We start from the raw sequence: 19,209 nt of genomic DNA, 5'->3' as shown, positions 1-19,209 counted from the left end.
TCCAGAAATGCAATACACTAGACTGGCAGCAAACCAGGCAGCAGAACTAAACCTCAAAAGTAGATGAAGGAACTTTCTATCAAGAACTGCAATACGAAAGGGTAAAGCAGAGCACATTTATACTTCTGGATTATTTCTTTATTCAAAAACCTTGTAGAGAAAGTCTTCTTTTAATTTTTTTATTATTTATTTATTTAGAGACAGGGTCTTGCTCTGTCATCCAGGCTGGAGTGCAGTGGCATGATCTCAGCTCACTACAACCACCGCCTCCTGGGTTCAAGCGATTCTCCTGCCTCAGCCTCCTTAGTGGCTGGGATTACAGGCACTCACCACCACACCCAGCTATTTTGTTGTCATTGTTGTTGTTTGTTTTTTGTTTTTAGTAGAGACAGGGTTTCACCATGTTGTCCAGGATGGTGTCAAACTCCTGACCTCAAGTAATCTGCCTGCCTTGGCTTCCCAAAGTACTGGGATTACAGGGATGAGCCTCGTGCCCAGCCATTCTTTATCTTTTTAAATGTCATAGTTGCCTAATTATAAATATTATGCAAATATCTACTGCCAAATAACAAATCCAAAATACCAAGCATCATCAAACTTTGGAAAATGCATAAATATCTCCAAGACAGTATTTTCAAATGATGCCTAGAGGTAAATACAAGTGCTTTTGTACTATGGGCAATGCTTCAAAAAATGGATCTTTAAATCAGAAAATGATTTGAGAAGTCTAACTCTGGCTTTGAGAAAGACAAACGCTGCAGTGCAGGATGGGAGACCCACATAGTGGTTTTAGTCCATCTAATCCCATCAGACTGAACACCTCTAGGTATGTTTCTCACCGTGAAAACATTTGGTCTAACTGCCTTCTCTGTGTTTTAGGAATATATTATTAGAAAAGAAAAACATTTTCGGCCTCCTGTAAGCAGTCAAGGGATTAGATATAATCATAACTAGGCAACAGTTGTCCAGCAAGCCTGTAATTGTAATGAAAGTTGATAATTGTGTCTTTTCCTTGCAAATCCTAATTTACAGATGTTAGAAGTTTAATCAAAAAAAAAAAAAGAAAGAAAGAAAATCAGAAAAAAATAGAGCCAACCTAACTTGTAATCTGCTTTCAATCCCTCACCAATAATACCAAAGTGAAAATAGATTATTGAACTAGGAAGGGATTTTGATAGGAAAAAAAATGCCTTTAAAGCATTCTATTTGATAACATTAATAACACAGTTCTCATCACCATATTGGATACCATCCTTCCTCCAAATGACTTCAATCTCATTTGATCCATCTCTTACACTTTAGTTTTCTGAAATGCTTGTCTTTAAGTAGTTTATCTATTCGTCCATCTATCTAAATATCTACATCTATCTAAGTATCTTCTAAAACTAGAGGGAAAAAGCCTTACCAGAAAGCTCCCACACTAATGAAAGCAAATAGAAATTATAAGAAAATAAGTTTATCTTCCAGGTTTGAAACCAGGAACACTCCTTCCCTTTGAATTGATTTCAGCTCAGCATGATTTTTCATGTGTTCTGAGTTTTCTCAGGGTTCTTTTGATAATGAGTAAAGAGCATTGTTTTGTCCTTCAAAGTTGCAGAGTGATGTTAACACAAGGAGTTTTGATTTGAAAATCTTTATCTGGCATAATTATACATTCTACCCAGTCCTCTATTGACGGGAAGTAAACGGTTTCTCTCCTTCTGTTGCCGTGCTTAGGGTCTAAAGGCCAGATGGGTCCAGTAGCTAAAGCTAAAAAAGCAGCTCTCCTAGGTCACTGGTGGGAAGTTCAATATTATTGCCTCCCTAATAGCAACTGCTTCCGTTTGAACTCAGGGTTATGAAAGATGAACTACATTAAATGGTAAATCATTAAATATCAGCTGAGTAAAAGCACTGTGGTGTGTTTCCCTGCTTAAATCACCAGCATCTGTCTTCTCACATGCAAAGAGCTGCTCTTGACAATCATGCAGTGAAACCCTGACAAAGGGGTCAAGACTGAAACCACACAAAAAACCTCAAATAGCATCTTTTGGGTTTTCAGTTGGCAAGTAAATGATCATCAGCAAATATTCCACAGCAGAACTGAAGCTCAGCATTGCATTTAACACAGCTATAAACTATTTGGCAATGCACAATCCCTTTAGAGCCTCATTTTTTTCTCCTACTATGTGTTTATTCTTCATGAAAAGAAAAACAACTGTTTAAATGATGTCCACCTAATACCTTAGATTTATGGCAAAGCCTACAATTTGCTGGTTTTCTTTTACTATTGATCCTCCTCTTACTTATGGGGATGTGAACATCATAACTGAAGATAAAGCTCCTACTGATTCAAAACTAAAATTGTACAATAATGGATGCCTAAGGTCATGTTTCAGGACTGTTACAAAAATTAAACCCTTTCATCGACTTGCATTAGACAGCAGAATAATCTCAAGTGGCAATTATAGCTATAAAATCCCACTCCCTACATGGCTTAGATTTATAGTGGAATACTCAGAACTGTAAGCAGTTACCATGAGACAATGGCCTTTCTTTATCTTTATGCTGCATGTGCTTTCACGGTGCTTTGCTCCACTGTGGATCTGCCTTGTCCGTATAAGTACTTGAGCCATCATGACAGTGTCACCTTAGATGCCACTATCACGGTTAAGATACCGAGGGTAACCACAGAACATCTCAACTACATATTCTTTTTGCCTCCCCAGAATATATAGCCCTGCAATAAAAAGCAAATGGAAATCTAGAATTCACTTTTAGGCTTCCAATTAGTTGCCTCTTTGGGGCATACAACAGACTACATTCAAAATTTGGGAAGAAAACACAGAGTTTAATTGCATAGATTATGTTCTACCAATCATTTTTATGGCATGCTTATTTTAAAAATGTATCCTGTCATGTCAATCCCACACTCATCTCAGCTGGGAGCATACTACCTCTATGGACTATAGAAAGAGGATCTATACAATTTTCTCAATAGTTTTACTTACAGACTTATTTCACTTAAAGAATTTTCTTTTAATTTATATTAAATGAAAGCAGAAAATTATTTTATATTAATCACAAAACAAATGAAAATTTCAGGAAAAACTGGTTTACTAACATGCTATATATTACAAAGACACCTGAATCCTTAAAAAAATTTTGTATCTCTCAAATTTTTTTATAGGAATTGTATTACTTTAATAGAGATATAAATATGCATTTTATCATACAAACAAATGTATTTTTCTTTCTTTTTTTTTTTTTTTTTTTTTTTGAGATGAAGTTTTCCTCTTTTCACCCAGCCTGGAGTACAGTGGCATGGGCATGATCTTGGCTCACTGCAACCTCTACCTCCTGGGTTCAAGCAATTCTCCTGCCTCAGCTTCCCAAGTAGCTGTGACTACAGGTACCTGCTACTGTGGTCGGCTAACTTTTCTATTTTCAGTAGATATGGGGTTTCACCATGTTGGCCAGGCTGGTCTCAAACTCCTGACCTCAGGTGATCCACCCACCTTGGCATCCCAAAGTGCTGGGATTACAGGCATGAGCCACCGTGCCTGGCCAAATGTATTTTTTCATTGCTTTATTAATGAGTACCTATATCCAGGATAACAACACAGAAAACCATACATGCACAAAGTCATACTGTTGTTTAGGGAAGAAACAATTATACTCTTTTAGGAAATTATAAGATTCTGGAAGGCCATCTTACTGTGTGACTTTGGCCAAATTATCAGCTGTACCACCATTTTCTCATTAATATACTGAAAATAATAATACCTATCTTACATATGTGTGTGAATCAAATCAAATCAAATAATACATACAAAATACTTACCATAATGCCTAGACTATATTAAAGCTTTTAGAAGAAGCAAAATGTTTGTTTTTGTCCCAAAACTCATATAATGTATTTCAAATCTATGCTGTGTCATGTTTCATGTTTCTTACAGCCTCCGCACTGTTCCCTGCTCCATTGTGCATTTCCTAAAAAGGCTCCTTTTGCAGCTTCTCATTCCATGTGTTTTATCTACTGGAAATCTTTCAGAGACCAACCATTGAGACCATCTTGCAAATATATTAACAGAAAACATATATAGCATGTGGTTACCTCTTTGGGGACATGAATAGACAAACAGAAAATGTCAGAGTGTCATGTTTTAGAAGAAATATCAATCTTCGTGAATTGCAGGACATGATTTTGCTAACATGAAAAAGGAAAGACAACAATTTTGACAAAATTAAACTTAAAGCTATGGGATATGGTTATCCCCACATTACCTGCTTTTAAGATTATATAGGACTGTACTCATATTCGGGTCAGACTAAAGACAGCCAAATATCATTTAGTGGCATTAGAGGGTGAATGCAGCTGGCAGGCAGGCATGCCCAGGACACTTTCTAGAAGACAGATGCAGGACCTATACCTACTATTCAATGCTGTCTTGTCATTGTATTAAAAGATAGACATCAAGACAGCCCACAATGTTCACTGGTTAAGTGAGGCCCTAAAACCTGAAAGCATCTGTGTAACCGAGAGGAAGAAAAACGGGTCAGTTGCAGGGAATCTGTAACTCAGATTCTGAATGCTGAATAATCATCTAGCATAATTATTATACAGTATTGTTCAGTGCAGTGTTCAACATCATTGTCGATCAGTTTACTCTTATTTTCTTATCTCCATAATAATGTTATACACATATATGTACTGTATAAATAATGAAGACAGAAGTTTTAGTGTTTCATGTTAAAATGCTGAGATGTAAAAAGAGACCACATAATTAATCCTTGCACCACTAAGACGAATTTCGTCACAGACAACATCATTCAACAAGCCATGTCATTACTGAAGCAAAGGTTAAATTGCTCTTTTTAAAAAATATAAAGCCAATCTTTAAAGAGCTTTACAAAAATGAAAGAACCAGCCGATCTTGCTCATTCTCATCCTGAAGGAAACATGATCAATCTACCAACGTATCAGGCTTTCTATATCGTTGATTGTACTTATCTGTAATAGTTAAGAAGCTACAAACGACAATACATTTTAGCATTATATTGCACACTTCATTTCAAAAGGACACTTCAATTTCTCTTCATTTCTGGAGGAAGATTAATTTTGTCACTGAACATTCCAGGCCTGAGTTGCTTAAAAGGAGTCAGTGTCACTTGAACGTTTATGGAAATCCTGAGCTCCTGTGTCAGAGATCATCCCAAAAAAGGATGCCGCATCACTCTGCAACTGCCATCTGTTGAGTGTTTTCCTGACAGCTGTGTCTCTTGACCATCACCAGTGCAGCTAATCACAGGAGGCACCAAGGAAGTACACAGCCGTCAGACACAGAGGAAGATTCCATGTTCGTCTGTGAAACAACATTGCTTTTAATTGCACCATAATGATTTTCTAACAGACACAATGGTATGTAGTGTAGTCTTAGAGCTGATTTAAAGCACACAATAAACCACAGTGCAGCTGAAAAGCCAATTGAGACTTCTTAGTGCCAGGAAGGTTTTTGTCTTACGTGAATACTTAAGAGCATTTCACCAGCTACTCTGTCCACAATCCACTTTTACCAAAAATAACTGCCTCTATCACTGTGCCTGGACAGTTTTTAAAAGAAAATGAACATTTTTATTTCAAACATCAATGAGATTAAGCCTTGGCTTTATTTTTAATCTTCATGATATACAATCCTAAAACAAGACAACTTCATCGGTGGGTGATGATCCAAAGTCTCACTCTCCTGACTTTTTTTTAAACCATTTCATATTTTTATTCTTACCTTTCAGTGTAAAAGTCTGTCCGGCTACCTTCTGTCTTTACCTCTTTCAAAACATTCTCTGACATAGCAGTTTCAAGGGTATTGAGGTGGTGGAATTGGCTGGTCAGACATTGAAGTCCTTGGTTTCTACAAGGGAACAATTAACAACACTAGTAGCTACCATTATTTGAGGACCCACTATGGAGCGGTCCTCTTCTCAATACCTTATAAGCTTCAACTTAAAAGATTCCAGTCAAAATGTCACCTTGTGTGAAAGTCTAATACTCTGTTTCTGGGAATTCATTTGTCAGAATATGATGGATCAATCAGCCGAGGCTTTCTAAATCCCCTAGCTCCATTCCATTCTGGAGCATAAAAGAATGAGAGAGAGACAGAGAGAGAATAAAAGAAAGGAATTTCAAAAGATCTATACTTTCATACTTTCCATTTATTTTTATTATTATACTAACCGATATTCGTTGACCCTATCTCACATATACACACAACACAAACACATACACATGCACGTGTGCACACAGGCACTTCTGTACTCTAAACTCCCTTTTTCTTCATTAGCTACCATTTCTCACTTATTTATGTACCATCCTGTGACGGTTCTACTACAAAGTGTGGCAGCAAGAGCAGATATTAGACCCAATTAAAAAAAAAAAAAAAAGTCGGGGGCCGGGCACAGTGGCTCACACCTGTAATCCCAGCACTTTCAGAGGCCAAGGTGGGCAGATCACCTGAGGTCAGAAGTTCAAGACTAGCCTGGCCAACATGGTGAAACTCTGTGTTTACTAAAAATACAAAAATTAGCCAAGTGTGATGGCGGACGCCTGTAATCCCAGTTACTTGGGAGGCTGAAGCAGAAGAATCACGTGAACCTTGGAGGCGGCTGAGGTTGTAGTGAGCCAAGATCACACTACTGCACACCAGCCTGGGTGACAGACCAAGACACAGTCTCAAAAAAAAAAAAGGAAAAGAAAATGTGTGTTAAACTTGCATTAGGTATACATGGGCTTATTCTCTACTTTTCAGGAGAAAAATATATTCCGATATGAACCCCACATGCCTATGCCTGGCCCATGGCAAGTTTCACAGCTGAGACTCCTCTAACAAAAGACAGAAATGTTTTTCTCCTACTAATCTGAATTCAGAAAGCAGGGAACAAGAAAAAAATTTACCATCCATTCTCCACCAGGCACTACAGGCAGAGATCTGGGAGAACTGACCTTGGTTACAAAAAATAAATTCTTACTTTTTTTGTCAGCTTTTGTCAATTGCTTCAAGATCTCAGCTGTGGGCTCTAGAGCAAGTGGCGGGTGGGCAGTCTCAGTCACCCCATGTTGAGTACCAGAAACTATAAGGGAGAGAAAATAACGTATTTTTCTCATCCATTGCAAGGTTCATGGCTGACAACCATATAACAAAAGACAGCTTAACAAAAAACAAATTTATTTATTTATTTATTTGAGGCAGAGTCTTGCCCTGCTGCCCAGGCTGTACTGCACAGAGGCAATCATAGCTCACTGCATCCTTGAACTCCTGGGCTCAGACGATTCTCCAACCTCAGCCTCCCAGGTAGCTGGGACTACCGGCACGCACCACCACACCCAGCCAACACATTTATTTAACCAAAGTTTCATGTGGCAGGGAGCCTTCAGAAATGAAGACTCAAGGAGCACTGTATATTTTTATGGACAGGTTTGATGAAGAATGGACAGTCATGTAGAAGTATGGCTGGACAAAAAGGAAGTTTGGCCTGATGATAAACTAGGCAGACCTTGGCAAAGGGGATTTGCTTAGATTCTTCTTGGCCTCCAGGCATAGGGCAGGATACCTGTCATATGAGGGTCCTATGACCTACTTACAGTGGAGGCGGGTCAGACAACTTCCCTATGACCATGTTCAGGGGAGAAAGGAGAAAGTCATAGAGGCCCTTCTTGCTTCTAGGGTTTTCTCTATTTCCTTCAGGTTAAAATATTCAGTAGATATTGAACTTGAGTTGGAAGAGGTGCGTCTGGTCTCAAAATGGAGGTAAAACCACTGCCCGATGGCCCCCAGCCCAACTCCAGCCATGGGCGTCACCACCAGGGGGAAGAGGGTCATGATCTAAAAGAACCAGAGTAGTTGAGAAAACTGTTTATTGGTGGTCTGAGCTTTGAAAAGACAGATGATCGTGTAAGAGAACATTTTGAAAAATGAGGCACACTCCTAGATTGTGTGATAAGGAGAGACGCCCCCCCCCCCCGCAAATGCAACATTCCAGGGGGGTTGGTTTTGTGACTTACTCTTGTGTTGAAGAGGTGGATGCAGCAACGTGTGCTCGATCACAAAAGGTTGATGAACGTGTACTGGAACCAAATAGAGCTCTTTCTAGAGAGGATTCTAAAAAGCCTGGTACCCATCTGACAGAGAAGAAAAATTTTGTTGGTGGTATTAAAGAAGATACAGAAGAATATAATTTCAGAGACTACCTTGTAAAGTACGGCAAGATTGAACTCATAGAAGTTATGGAAGACAGAGTGGAAAAAAGAGAGGATTTGCTTTTGCAACTTTTGATGATCGCAATACAGTTGATAACACTGTCATCCAGAGACACCACGCTATTAATAGGCGTGACTGCAAAGTGAAAAGGCCTTTTCTAAACAAGAGATGCAATCTGCTGGATCACAGAGAGATTGTGGAGGGGGATCTGGCAATTTTATAGGTTGTGGAGGAAACTTTGGAGGTTCTGGAGGTAATTTTGGCCGTGGTGGAAACTTTGGTAGAAGAGGAGGTTATGCTGGTGGAGGTGGTGGCAGGAGAGGTGGTTATGGAGGAGGTGATGGTGGATATAATGGATTTAGAGGCGATGGTGGCAACTATAGTGGTGGTCCTGGTTATAGTAGTAGAGGGAGCTATGGTGGTGGACTAGGATATGGAAACCAAGGTGGTGGGTATGTGGCGGTGGTAGAGGTTGTGATGGTTACAGTGAAGGAGGAAATCTGGCAATAGTAACTATGGTGGTGGTGGCCAGTATAATGATTTTGGAAATTATAGTGGACAACAGCAATCAAATTATGAACCCATGAAAGGGGTTTTGGTGGAAGAAACTCAGTCATCCCTATGATGGTGGTTATGGATCTGGTGATGGATGTGGTGGATATAGTAACACAAGGCTCTAAAAACAGCAGAAAAGGGCTGTTGTTCTTAGCAGGAGAGAGAGCGAGGAGTTGTCAGGAAAGTTGCAGGCAACTTTGAGACAGTCATCCCCAATGCATTAAAGTAACTGTAAAAATCTGCCATAGAGGGAACAATGACCCATAGTCAGAAAAGTTACTGCAGCTTAAACAGGAATCCTTGTTCAGGACTGTCATAGCCACAGTTTGCAAAATGTACAGCTATTGATTAATGCAGTGCAGTGTCAATTCGATGTTCATTCCTGAGGTCTTTTATCTGTGGTAGCTTTTTCTTTTTTTCTTTTCATTTCATCGGGAATATTGCCCCATAAAAATTAAGAAATTTTTAACTTTTCAATATTTGTGTAGTTTAGTTTTTCTATATTTTAGTACAGAAACTGCAAAAAAAGCAATTTTGAAGGTGTTTCCTTATGAGTTAACAAGTAAAGGTTGTTGTTAATGACCATTTTGTATGAATTTTTCTAAAGTTAACTGTAAAGAAACACCTGCTGACTTGCAGTTTAAGGGAAATCTATTCTCCCCATTTTCAAACCACGATATGAATGGGTGCTGACATGTGGAGAGAATAGATATTTGTGTGTTTACAATGTATGTTTTAGATAAATAAGATTGAGTATTTAAATTAGCATTTGTGATTTTAATAGCATTAAGGTTACCTTCAAATGAAAAAAAAAAAAACTCAGAATTAAAAAAAAAAAAAAACTCAGTATGCCAAGATGCTGTTTTGGGATATCACGTTGTAGGAGCAAAAGGAAATTTCCTTCCACTCCCTGAAGCTTCAAGGATTTGAGCCTATAAGACAAACTGACAATAGACAGGTTAACAGGAGAAAAGGTGTACACATTTATAACGTGCAAATGCATGGGAGGCATCATACCAAGTATAAAACTCAAACAAGGGCCAGATGGTTGAAGCTTAAAGACCCCCATTCTTAGGAGAGAGGAAAGTGAGGGTGGAAGGGATGCAGGCAATTTTAGAGGAAGAGTAAATGATTTTTAGGGGAGATGAGTGGACCTGAAAAACGGTCAATAGCCCAGGGCAAAGTTTTTCGGGACTCTGGGAGTGGTGTCAACTCTAGTCTTTTCTGCAAGTTATTCTGCCTGCTTGATGAGATTACAAGGAGGGAACCCAAGATAACAGCGTTTCTGCATGAGGGAACTTCACAGAAAGCACCTCTCCATGCTTCAGGATAGGGAGCTGGGCGGGGGGGAAGGAGAGCGGGAGAATGTCAGAGAGACTGTGTTTCTGAGGCTGCTTCTTTATTTCAAGGTACTCGGCATGTTAAAGCACCATGTTTTAAGGTGTCGTTTCCTGAGCCGCAACGAATATTCTGAGCCCCGACACCTAGAAGTGGTACTTTTTTAGGAAGAAATCTGAACCACCTATCCACATTCCCATATGGTATAAGAAATTTAAATTCTCACTTTTGAAACCTACTGTCTATATTTGTGAACTATCCATGATGAATTTCTAAAGGAGCTTTTCTTACCATGACCCACTCTTAGTAGTAGTAAGGTTCGTGAACTTGACTTCCTAGATTTACCACTTCCTAGTTAATAATGATGAGAGATAACAGTTCATTGTGCAGTTATCTAGAGGCCTCTGTTACCTTTTTCTAAAAACTCAAATATCCAATAGATATGTGTACTCTAAGAGTAGGTGAACATTCTCATACACGATTCATGCAGTGTTAAAGAACCACAGGCTAAGAAGCAATGCCTAATCTCTAATTAGGTAATTTGAGGAGGCAGGAGGAAGGTCTATATTCCTAAACAGACTGCCTGCGTTTTAAGAATATTTCTTATTCCTAAATCAGGCACGCATGATTCAGCCCACTAGCCATTGGTTGCCTGTCCTAAGAAACAAGAGTCTCCTAATATTTGAAATTGGTTGTAGTAAAGAATGTTTGAACCAAATGCCTGCTTCCTTCAGTTCTGCCCTGAAGGAATCCTGCTAGGGGCTCTTCAGTCTCTCTCTTGAAACAATGGTTTCCATACATCAAACAGTGCAGGCTCTGTGGACAATTTTTCTTGTTCACAATAAAATAAGAAAAATAAGCAGTGTGAAATGATACACATATATATAAATGGAACAAATCTGTAGTGAGAGCCTCCCATGTACCAGGCAACGTTTTGGGTAATGGAAGAAAAGAGGTGAACAAAAGATAGGAAGCCCATGACCTCATTAGCTTCATATTGTGATGGAGGAAAGAGATAAAAGCAAAGAAATGATAGATAGCAATGTAGTAGCAAGTGCTTGATGAAAAATAAAGAAGGTAAAGGAATGGAAGTACAGAAGGGGAAGGCTTGTCCACATGGAGTCTGTAAAGAGGGGGTTTCAATAGGGCTAGAGAAGCCTTGCCTCTTCTGGTTAGTTTCCAGTGGAGAGCTCTATCAATGCCCCAGGGGATCTGTTTCCAGTTAGAGGATAGGATTTGCCGGGTGTAAAGGCAGTAGGGTGAAAAGGGGCTTGCTATGTCTCAGGAACGCGCTATTTCTGAAGGCCTTTGTGGCATGTTGGTGTAAAAGTTGCCAACTCTTCATGTTTGAAAAGACTGTCTTGTATTCTGAGATTATGTCTTTCCTCTCTCCCCTAACCCCCCACTGATGTTAACATGTCTTTTCTTTTAAGAAATGATGTAAGATTTCAAGTTAGCTATTGTTGGTTTTTTTTTGTTTTTGTTTTTTTTTAATAGCCTAACTTGGCAATATAAAATGTTGGCAGTGGTATGTTGTTCTCTCTTTTTTTTTCCCAAAGTGATTCATAAAATACAAAACTCTCTTAAGCCCTGGCTTAAGACATGCAGAAAGTGCCAGTTCTCCCTCTGTGTCCATGGAAAACTCCGTCTTAACTCACTTCCAAGTATTATTTGATTTGTTTTACTCATTTGGGTACCTACTTATTTTCCAGGTTTGTCTTGAAAGAAAAAGAAACACTGTGATCCCCAAATTCACATTCTATATTTTGGCTTATTTTATTTTATTTTAACATGAAAAAGCAGTAGTAAAATTTATCCCTGATTCTTTAATAAAACAGCATGTCAGCGGAACAGGTACGGGAAACGGGGCCCTCCCAAGTTATTTTATAGTCTGACATCAAAATTAAACTGGGATGCTGAGAATGTCTGGGGCTCTCCCTGTTCTCTGTCTCCTCCTAAGATTTCCAGGGGATATCCGTGTTTGTTTTGTGTTTGTGTTTTAGAGGTAGGGTGGGGAGTTGGGAGCTGCTTTTTTTTTTTTTTCTGTAAGAGAAAAGGAGAAAACCAGATATTTTCAAGGGAATTGACTACTAGTGGCCAGCATAACAAAGAAACCCCACTAAGCCTAACCACAACCTGGCAGAATGAAAAGTGATTCCAGAGCTGCCACTCACCACAAATCCCCATGAACCATGCCAGGAAACAAGCTGAAAGAAGTACAGAGCCTGCCGCTGAAGGGCCACAAATGTGGCCCCTAGAGAATCTTCTGGTCCCATTCAAATTCAAAGTGGTAGCATGGGGGAGGGGTGGCAACTGGAGACAGAATTAGCCGCCCTGCGATCACTTTCAGGGTTATGATGGAACTGATTTAAAATGCAAAACTACATTCCGCTGTAAACACAGAGACAAACTGAAAGCAGAGAGGAAATCGAATTTTATTTGGTGATTTTCAATTTTAGGATTGAAATGGGGATGGGAAGAATGACGCTATTTATTTTTCCAGAACTGAAATTGCCTGTTCTCTTTTGTAGGATAAGTGAATGTGGACTGATATATTACTTCTTTAGGCTTCAATGCTAATAAGGCATACTTCCCACAGAATCTGACAGAAAGGATGAATACCTTGCCCTGCTAATGGTTAATTTGTAGTGGCATGTGTATTTCTTGAATGTTCATGAAGTTTTCTAATTCATCAGCACACAATCGGGCTTTTTTCCTCTCTTTAAACAGAATGAAATACCAAGAGGGTAAGAGGTTCGGGGGTGTACTATTATCCCTCAGCCCCTGTGTTTACTACCTAAAAGTTATTGCTAATTTTTTCTACCTTGGGAACAAAATTGTTCTTCAACAAATAATTTAGTACTGACCACACTTTAAAATGTTTATTGCCGTTGAATCTGTCACAGATTGCATCAAGCCACAGAGATGCTAATCTGTCTCATGTATTTGAAACTCTTCTGGGAAACATAGATTTGGGCTTACTGCTGAGTGAACATGACTGTTAGGATTATGGAGACCGTACACAGTGAAGAAAGGCAGCATCGCTTTTCTGACTGGAAAGTAAACAATAGGGCGATTGTCGGCTTACACATGGGGCCAGCAGCCCTACTGCTGAAGAGCTGTATGTAAAATCCTTGATAGCAATCCGTCTTGATGTTTTCTTCTTGGAGTTGGATGTTGTCAAGAATTCAGATGAGCCACCCCAGTGCGTATGCAGGAAACAAAACAGGATATTCTTGTTTAAGGACTGTTTTCTGTAATTATGTTGATTTTTTTATGCAACACTTGAACTTTTAAAAACTCAAGGATGCGTTAAGAAGTACTCCAGAGGAGAATAAATGATTGGGATTTTGTCATAAGTGAAATGTTATCATGCGTTCTTAACAACATTAACTTGTTTGTATTTGTGATTGGGTCTATGAATTAAGGATACTTAGGCCATGCCTGTTTCATCTTCCTGCTCCTCCCTTGGCACCGCTCCCCTCCCCCGCCCATTTTCAGGCAGGAGGTCAAGTTGTCTTTGGAACATCATATTTCCTGCATGGAAAAGGCACTGGATTGTATAATCGTCTGACAGGAAAGTTTCAAGAGTACCAGGAGTTTCCCTTGGAAGGCTTGGGGCGGGGTGAGAATGTGCAGCAGTCCTTTGAGCTTCTTTCCTTTGAGCTATCACGGGCTGTTCTGTGGTTGCATATACAGAGTTTCAGTGTGGAGAGAGCTAAACTGAACTGTAAATACCCTAAGGAAAAAATGTCTGTGGAAATATGTACCCTGGGCTTGCCTGGTACCTTGTAGTTTTGTGTGTCCTTCCTTGCTAAGGAAGGAACATCTGGCTGAACGACTTACTGCTTAATGCTATCAGGCTACAGACATCCGGTCACTCCTTTCCCATCCCAATATAAATTCTCTGTCTGAGACAAGGGATGTAACATATTTATATGCCAAGAAATTTGATTTTGTGACAATTATTTGCTCTTAATTTAAGAAAATTACTTTGTGCTCTTTTTCTTTTATTTAATCAAAATGCCATGCGATTTCCTATTTCACTTGAATAATTCTCATAATTTTACAACACAATGAAAGGATTATAGATTAGTGCAGGTCAATCTCCTCCATGTCCTCCTTATTTTTCTTAAGATTCCAATCCACAAAAGGTCATAGACAACATAATACTTCCAGGCCAAGGACACCACAAGGTCCCTTTATAAAAGCGACTATACTCCAACAGAAGTGTGCCCTGAGTTTTAACCACTGTGATTCAATGGAGAACATAAAATGTGAACCAGTCAGCAGCAACTGCCAAGTTCAGTCAGGAGCACCCTGTGAAAGCTGATCTTACTCTAGGGATTAAGGCTGTGTGGGAGAGTGTTTAAAACGGTGTTTGTGGGTCAGCCTGTCTGGGTTGGAATTCAGATTCTACCCTTAGGCAAGGAGATAATTTAACCCTTCTTTCCCTTGGTTTTCTCAACTGCAAAAGGAAAATTATAATTGTTCAATTATTCTTTGCTGCATAACAAAACACCCTGAAATTTAATGGCTTGAAAGAAATATGTCTTATCTCTTACCTTTCCGTGGATTGACTGGACTCTGTTGGGTGGTCTTTACTCAGGGTTCATCATTCTGGAGCAGTCAGAAACAGCAGAAACTGGAGTCATGGGAAGGCTTCAGGAGGCTGGCCCCACAACATGACTTGTTCACATGCTGATGGCAGGCTGGAAGCTGAGTTGGGACTCTGTTGACACCTGGCCTCTCCATGTTGTCTGAGCTTTCCCACAGCATAGAAGCCTTAGTCTAACTTCTTTTCTTTTTTTTTTTTTTTGAGACAGAATCTTGCTCTGTTGCCCAGGCTGGAGTGCAGTGGTACGATCTCAGCTCACTGCCTCCCGGGTTCAAGTGATTCTCTTGCCTCAGCCTCCCAAGTAGCTGGGATTGGCTAATTTTTTGTATTTTTAGTAGAGACAGAGTTTCACCATGTTGGCCAGGCTGGTCTTGAACTCCTGACCTCTGATCTGCCCACATCAGCCTCCAAAACCCTGGGAGGATTACTGGCATGAGCCACTGTGCCCGGCCGCCTTAGTCTGACAACTTAATGGAAGCTCAGGGTTCCAAGAGAACAAAGCAATGTTGCCAGTACATTTAAAGGTTAAGCTAGGACCTAGCATACTGTCCCTTCTGCCCCACTCTATGCATCAAGCAAGTCAATAAGGCCAGCTCAGATTCAAAAGGAGGGGAATTAGGCTCCACGTCTCAATCTCTCAATTAGAGTAGTAAATAATTTGATGCCATCCCTGATCTACCACGAATATAATAATCATATAGAGTTTTGAGAGAATTAAGCAAATTAATCTTTGTAACATACTTAGACCAATGTGTCACACATGTAATGTATTTTCAATGAAAGTTGCTTATTATTTTCTAGGTACTTATCCTATTTTATTTTTCTTCATTGCATTTATCTCTATCCAACTTTGCTTGTTTTTATATGTATCTATATGCGTGTGTTTATTGTCTCTCTCTCCTACCGAAATGTAAACTCCATTACCATAGGAACTACTTTTCTTTTTTTTTTTTTTTTTGAGATGGAGTTTGGCTCTTGTTACCCAGGCTGGAGTGCAATGGCATGATCTTGGCTCACCACAACCTCCGCCTCCTGGGTTCAAGCAATTCTCCTGCCTCAGCCTCCCAAGTAGCTGGGACTACAGGCACGCACCACCATGCTCAGCTAATTTTTGTATTTTTAGTAGAGACGGGGCTTCACCATGTTGACCAGGATGGTCTCAATCTCTTGACCTTGTGATCCACCCACCTCAGCCTCCCAAAGTGCTGGGATTATAGGCATGACCACCGCGCCCAGCCAGGAACTACTTTTCTAGGGCCTAGAAGAGTGTCTGGTACTTGATGAGGGCACCATAAATATTTGTTGAATTAATGAGTGAACTAGTGAATAAGTGAATGAACCCAGTGAACATAAAACTGTAAGGAAACAAACATCTTGGATGTTTGGTTGTAGAAAATGGGAGTCAGGGAGGATTATAACAGAGACATTGATGTTATGATTTATTTAAATATATTAAAAATTAGGATGAGTATCATCTCATATGAAGCAGTCTTAACTGCAGCTGTCTGAGGAAGTATAAAATATATTACTAGGCCTACCTTGTAACCAAAATTGGAAAGTTGCATGCGGTCACTCACAGGCCTTCGAATCTGACAAGTCTGAGCATGAGTTCCTGCTCTGCTGTTTGCTTGCTGTCTGACATGAAAAGTTTTTTAACTACTCTGAGTTGTAAAGTCTGTGAAATCAGACAACAAGGCACACCTCATGGGACTCCTATAAGAATTAAAAACAGCTGACAAAGGGTTTCAACAAAAGTACTGGACACACTTAATAAAAATGTACCAGTTCCAAAAAGTATAAATGATAGGTAAACTTTATTGACATGAATTTTATTTTACTTATACTCTATATTAGGTTAGACAGCTTTTCAGTTTTAGTTTTTCAAAAACTCCTCTGTTCCCAAACACATTAAAAATATTAAAATAATATCACATTTACTTTTTACTAACTCAACATTCAATCTGTGAGTATAATGACCCATAAACTGACCTTTCTGTTTCACCGGTAACTGACAAAAGAATTGAAACTGAATATTGACTACGTTTTAACAACCATGTTAAAAATAAATGTTTACATTTATCAAGAGAAATTGTGACATCAAAGGAAGTAAACATCATGTCCGAAGAACAACTTCCCAGAATTCAAGGGGAATTCCCCCACCCCCAGTCTCTTTGTGAGGATGTCCAAATGTAAATTACTTAATCAACCAGATGGTGATTGTCGAGAGTTCAATGAATTCAAAACACTTGGAACTTTGGGAATTTTTAAAAGGGAAACCACTATTTGTTTTCCAGAGTGCTTAGTATTTTGAAATAAACTTATATGCCAAGATGAACTAATAAATATAACAATCTATTTTTTCAAAACATTGAGAATATATATGTTTAATTCAAGATGGTTAATTTGTAGGTAGACACACATATTTATATATATATTCGTAGTGGATACATTGAACACAAGTTTTGTCTGTTTCCTTGCTTTGCAAAAACTGTTAAATAATATTTCGTACACTGAAACACTTCTCTGGAACCTGGGAAAGATAGAAGCTAGAAAAAAGGATGATGAATCAAGAATCCTACATCTTCAAAAGGAAAATATTCAACACTAAAGTTGCATATTGCTGGCAGGTAGACAGTACAACATATATTCATTTCTCCAATTAGCAAAACACCAAAGAAGCACACAGCAGGCACAGCTCAGTCCTCTAACATGAAGGAGAATGGACCTGCAGAAGACATCACAGTAAAGCACAGTAACAGTTGTTTTGGGGGGGACTTACAAATACAGGACTCACTAACGGGTTTAATATCAGATAGGTGTCAACACTAAAATCACATCTATTTAACATACCTGACAAAAGGTGGTTAGTAAATATTCGTTTTCTTCTTTCTTTTGGACTATTTTTTTCTCACTTTTTTGTCAGTTACCATGATGTCTGGGCTCCATGACTAAGTGTATAGCCGTGAGTGCTGGGATCGCTTTATGGCTTTTTGTTCCCAAATAAAAAAGCCTAGTCTGGTTATGTATTATCAATGGCAGGTGATAGCCTGCATGAAGGACCAATATGGGGAAAGCAGAGACCCAGATGAAATCAATATAAAATAAACTTATCTATCTGAGCCTTTCCATCCTTCCACTTCTCGTTCCTTTATGATCCATGACTCACATTAGGAAGATCAGTATGCCAGAGACTGGTCTGCTCAGTGAAGCTCACTTATGTGAAAAGAGAAACTCTTGATCTCAGAGATCCTAATTGGATCCAATTATATAGGCTTCATCTCTTTAGCAAATACGGTATTGGCATCCATGCCATGGCTATTTTTCCTATACAGTAGTGCTGACAAAAGTGATTTAGGGTTTTTCTTTTTTCTTTTCTTTTTTTAAGGTAATCAGTTATTTAATTAGATTATTAGGACATTTAAAACACCAATTTGTGAGGATAAATTCCATTTGTCAGGGCAAACGCAGATCGCAGGTAGCCCTGGAGCTGAGGAATAGCTTTGATTTTTGGTAAAATGTGTGAGTCCACAGCTTTCTGATCAATCTTGCGCTGCTCTGTAATCTCGTATTTCTCTTTTTCTGTGTCGAAGATCTCACCTTCCTGGTGTCTGGGCTTCTGCAGCTGCTGCTGCTTCTTGGAGTAAGCATCAGTAAGATGTTTTGGGATTTTTACATTGCTGATATCAATTTTGGTTGAGGTGGTAATGACCAATTTCTGGTGCGTTCTTCGGAGAGGAACTCGATTGAGGACCAGAGGTCCAGTCACAAGTAACAAGCCACTAGCCAGCTGCTTCAGGAAAACCACCCTCTTGCCCCTGTGGCGTCCAGTGAGGATGATCAGAATGGTCCCAGGCGTGATGCTGGCTCGCAGTTTTCTCACGTGCTGACTGAAGGGTTTTTTGCCATGGCTCAACTGCTTTCGAGGCACATCTTCAGTAGGATAATACCTAGGCATTTTGTGAAGTTTAATCACCCGGGTACCACCGTTTTTGTCACCACCAACTGGCTTTGTAACAGTTGCAAGAACCTTTCTACTTCTTTTTCTTTTCAACCTTGGATTTAGCGGCTGAGTACTTCCTCTTGTACATGGCCTTTCTGGAATATATGGCAGATCGGGAATACCTGCCAATTCCTCTGACAAGAACAGGATTGCGGCTGCAATGGGGCTTCCCCTTCTTGGGCTTTTTAGCCTTGAGGTTACCCTTTTTCCCTTTGTTACCAGCATCAGCCTTCTTGGCTTCAGGTTTCTTCTCTTTAGCATCCGGCTTCTCAACTTTTTCACCCACCATCTTGCAAGAGGGGACAGAGTGGTTTTTCTTTTTTCTTTCCACACCTTACCCCTTCCAGAGAATGTCTATAATTCCACTCCTTTCAATAGTAAATCCAGAAGGCAAGAATTCTCAACAAAATGTGTTCATACACATTTACCTTTTTCTTTCATATTTGTAGTAATGATAAGTAATA

At 39.4% G+C, this 19,209-nt stretch overlaps 1 long non-coding RNA gene and 2 pseudogenes across 3 annotated transcripts in view; 2 read left to right on the top strand and 1 right to left on the bottom strand.

Moving 5' to 3' along the window:
• The window catches only part of LOC116563784, a 164,933-nt gene that overhangs the window by 109,976 nt on the left and 35,748 nt on the right, over window positions 1-19,209 (top strand). The window lies entirely within an intron of this gene.
• On the top strand, window positions 7,392-9,193 carry LOC116563776 (annotated as a pseudogene).
• LOC116563777 lies at window positions 18,128-19,049 on the bottom strand (annotated as a pseudogene). The gene has a single exon (XR_004274560.1). The product of XR_004274560.1 is annotated as a 60S ribosomal protein L6 pseudogene (transcript).

The sequence above is a fragment of the Sapajus apella genome, unplaced genomic scaffold (genome assembly GCF_009761245.1).
Source record: "Sapajus apella isolate SASKATOON/1434 unplaced genomic scaffold, GSC_monkey_1.0 scaffold36, whole genome shotgun sequence".
Classification (NCBI taxonomy): domain Eukaryota; kingdom Metazoa; phylum Chordata; class Mammalia; order Primates; family Cebidae; genus Sapajus; species Sapajus apella.
The sequence above is the reverse complement of the archived record's forward strand: the minus strand, read 5'-3'. Positions and strand labels throughout refer to the sequence as shown.